The sequence below is a fragment of the Oncorhynchus masou genome, unplaced genomic scaffold, assembly GCF_036934945.1.
Source record: "Oncorhynchus masou masou isolate Uvic2021 unplaced genomic scaffold, UVic_Omas_1.1 unplaced_scaffold_10725, whole genome shotgun sequence".
In the NCBI taxonomy this organism is placed as follows: Eukaryota; Metazoa; Chordata; class Actinopteri; order Salmoniformes; family Salmonidae; genus Oncorhynchus; species Oncorhynchus masou.
Window position 1 is genome coordinate 1 of NW_027000436.1, and position 4,345 is coordinate 4,345.

General features: G+C 44.3%; 1 pseudogene; it reads left to right on the forward strand.

Annotated features, from left to right (window-relative positions):
• Nucleotides 1-2,801: 2,801 nt before the first annotated feature.
• Nucleotides 2,802-4,097, forward strand: LOC135529004 (ryanodine receptor 1-like; annotated as a pseudogene).
• Nucleotides 4,098-4,345: the final 248 nt, after the last annotated feature.

A 4,345-nucleotide genomic window follows, 5' to 3' on the forward strand; every position in this document is an offset into this window, starting at 1 on the left:
AAGCACATATGTCAGAGTCAAGGCCCGCGGGCCACATCCGGCCCGCGAGAAGGTTTTTACGGCCCCTGGGATGATCTTGATTTATTATTAGAACCGGCCCGCAGACCGCAGCAAGCCGGCAGCCCGCAGATCTTTTACACGCACCAATACTACATTTCCCACAATGCAACGGTGACGCACCGAGCAGTAGGCTGCTTCATTTCAATATTTATTGGCACAGCAGTCGTCAGCATCACAGTAAAATTAACTTTCAGATACCCATCAAAAATGGCAAAACGGAAGGTGGACACTGAGAACCGGGGTTTCAAACAAGGTGGGAGTCGGAGTATATGTTCACGGAGGTAGCTGGAAAACCTGTGTGTCTTCTGTGTGGAGAAAGTGTGGCGGTACTGAAAGAGTATAATCTGAGACGACATTATGAAACGAAACACGCGGACAAAAACAAGAATATGGACATGGAACAAAGGCTACAAAAGGCAGAGGAATTAAAACGAGGCCTCAAATCTCGACAGGCTCTGTTCAAAAAAGCCAAATCACAAGGCCAGGCTGCTGTCACAGGCCAGTTTATTTGTGAAGAGATCGCTAAATCGACCGATGTTCACAGGGAGGGATTTCATCAAGAAACTGCATGATTAAAGTTTGTGACGAAGTTTGCCCAGAAAAAAGGCAACTCTTTAAATGTGAATACGAGCAGAAACACATGTGCCGAGAAGGCGAACCAGTTATCCATCAATCTAAAAAAGAGCAGCTTGTGAAAAAGGAAAAGATTTCATTGCATATTCCTTGGCTGTGGATGAGAGCACCGACATTTCTGACATTGCCCAGTTGTCAATTTTCATCCATGCAGGTGGACTCCAGCCTAAGCGTGACAAGGAGTTTTTGGCTTTACGTCCTATGCATGGCACAACTACGGGGCATGATTTGTATGAAGAGGTGTCAAGATGTGTAAATGAGATGGAGCTGCCTTAGGAAAAACTCGTGGGTTTGACAACCGACGGAGCACCTGCGATGTGTGGACACAGGAGCGGACTGGTGGCGAAGATGCGGGAAAAAGATGCAAGAGGAAAACGCGACAGGTGAGCTGACAGCTTGTATCATTGTATCATACACCAGGAAACGTTGTGCGGTAAAGCCTTGAAAATGGAGCATGTAATGAGCATCATCACGCGCACAGTTAACTTTATCAGAGCCAAAGGTTTGAATCACCGCCAGTTCAAGGCATTTCTGACGGAGTTAGAAACGGAGCATGGTGATTTGCCTTATCACACAGAGGTGCGATGGCTAAGCCAGGGAAAGGTGCTTCAAAGATGTTTTTGAGGCTTAGAGTGAGGAACAAGTGTTGTTTTTGATTAATAGATTTTTGCACTTTATTTTATTGTATTTCAATCCAATTATATTTAAAAAATATTTCAGTTGAGTGGATGATAGAAAATTGCTATTATTGTTTTTCTTTGAAGTAAATTTAGCCCACTTTTTGCTAAAATAGAAAATATATAAGGCTACTGATGGTGCCTTGAATACCGGTTTCTTTCATTTAATGTTCATGTTATGGGGATTTTTATATAAAATTTGTCTTTTTGTGTCTGTTGAAAATTAAAGATTACTGACAGAGCCATGAAAATATTGCTTTATTTATCTGATCATATTGGAATATATTTGTTAGGTTTTCAGTAGGTTCAATTAGGTTCACTAGACTATATCGTCATTTAAAAAATTTTCAATGAACATTCGAACAGTCCGACCCTCGGCTTGTAGCTAAATTTTTTATTTGGCCCTCCGTCCATTTGACTTTGACACCCCTGGTGTAAGGGAAAGAATGAATGGGAGCCATGTATTGTGAGATTTGGCTGAAAACCTTCCATCATAGGGCATTGAAGATGAAACGTGGCTGGGTCTTTCAGCATGACAATGATCCCAAACACACCCCGGGCAATGAAGGAGTGGTTTTCGTAGAAGCATTTCAAAGGTTCTGGAGTGGCCTAGCCAGTCTCCAGATCTCAACACCATAGAAAATCTTTGGAGGGGAGTTGAAAGTCCGTGTTGCCAGCAACAGCCCAAAACATCACTGCTCTATCTGCATGGAGGAATCTACCAGCAACAGTGTTGAAAACCTTGTGAAGACTTACAGAAAACATTTGACCTCTGTCATTGCCAACAAAGGGTATATAACAAAGTATTGAGATAAACTTTATTTATTGACCAAACACTTATTTTCACCATAATTTACAAATAAATTCATTAAAAAATCCTACAGTGTGATTTTCATGATTTTTTTCCCCTAATTTTGTCTGTCATAGTTGAAGTGTACCTATGATGAAAGTACAGGCCTCTCTCATCTTTTTAGGTGGGAGAACTTGCACAATTGGTGGCTGACTAAATCATTTTTGCCCCACTGCTTATGTTATTTCAGAGTTTTGATGTCTTCACTATTATTCTACAATGTAGAAAATAGTAAAATAAAGAAAAAACCCTTGAATGGTAAGGTGTCCAAACTTTTGACTGGTACTGTATTTTCAGCGGATTCATACAGATTGGGAAATCATTATGCTGATAAACTCGTTGAATATATACAGTATTAATGCAAGGTGTTTGGTCTGAAATCCAAACCATATGTGTTCGGACCATCCCTCTCACTATTATCATACTGCATGAATACTTCTAGATTCTCCGACCATTTGAGATTTCATTGGCAGAAGAATTATCTTCACTATCATTAGAAGTCTGCAGGCCTGAAATGCACTATAGTAACGGTAAATGCTATTGTTGTGAAGCGTTGTGTATATGTTTGTGCTGTCTCGTAGGACTCCAGCCAGATTGGCCTGCTGAAGGAGCTACTTGACCTTCAGAAAGAGATGGTGGTTATGCTGCTCTCTCTACTAGAGGGTAAAATTACATTTTTATGACAGACTTTCTAACTTTCTTCTGTTTTTCTCTTTAATTTCTCCCACCTCCTTCATGATTTGCCTCCTTGTAATGTTGTGTTTCAGGTAATGTGGTGAACGGCACCATTGCCCGTCAGATGGTGGACATGCTGGTGGAGTCCTCCAGCAACGTGGAGATGATCCTCAAGTTCTTTGACATGTTCCTCAAACTGAAGGACATTGTGGCGTCAGACGCCTTCCGTGATTACGTGACCGACCCCCGAGGGTTAATCTCTAAGAAAGACTTTCAGAAGGCCATGGACAGCCAGAAACAGTATTCTCCCTCTGAGATCCAATTCCTGTTGTCCTGCTCAGAGGCTGATGAGAACGACATGATAAACTTTGAGGAGTTTGCCGACCGCTTCCAGGAGCCGGCTAAAGACATTGGCTTTAACATTGCAGTGTTGCTGACAAACCTGTCTGAACATGTGCCTCATGACCTCAGGCTGAAGAACTTCTTAGAGCAGGCAGAGAGTGTACTCAACTACTTCCGCCCCTTCCTGGGCCGTATAGAGATCATGGGTGCCAGCAGGAAGATAGAGCGTATTTACTTTGAGATCAGCGAGGTCAACCGCACACAGTGGGAGATGCCTCAGGTCAGAGAGTCCAAACGACAGTTCATCTTTGATGTGGTTAATGAGGGGGGCGAGTCGGAGAAGATGGAGATGTTTGTCAACTTCTGCGAAGACACTATCTTTGAGATGAACATTGCCTCCCAGATCTCGGAGCAGGAGGAGGAGGAGGAGGGAGGAGAAGGATGATGATGATCCAGCTGAAGGAGGAACTGATGCAGGAGGAGGTGAAGGCGGCAATGGAGAGGAAGGAGAGCCAGAGTCCATCTCTGCCTTTGCAGACTTCATCAACAGCGTATTGAACTTCCTGAGTATCTTCACATTCCGTAACCTGCGACGGCAATACCGCAGAGTAAGGAAGATGACCATCAAGCAGATAGTGGTGGGTCTGGCTACTTTCTTCTGGACTATCCTCATCGGCATCCTGCACTTCATCTACAGCGTATGTAAGGGCTTCTTCCTGCTCATCTGGCAAACTCTATTTGGCGGAGGCCTGGTGGAGGGAGCAAAGAACATCACAGTGACAGAGATCCTGGCCAGTATGCCTGACCCCACTCAGGATGAGGTGCATGGGGACCTGGCAGGGGAGCCTGGGGTTGGGAAGGAGCAGGAGGCAGGAGGGGTGACTGACCAAATAGATACAGGCGGTGGAGAGGAGGAGGAGGAGGAGGAGGACAATAAAGACAAGGAAGGTGGGGGGACACCACGCATCGATGCTCCTGGTGGACTTGGTGACATGGGAATTGAGGCCACTGTTGAGCCTCCTACTCCCGAGGGTACTCCTTTGACCAAGAGAAAACGGGTGAGGCAACTTTTCTTTCTAATGCAGAGACAAAGAAGTGCATGGTGAGC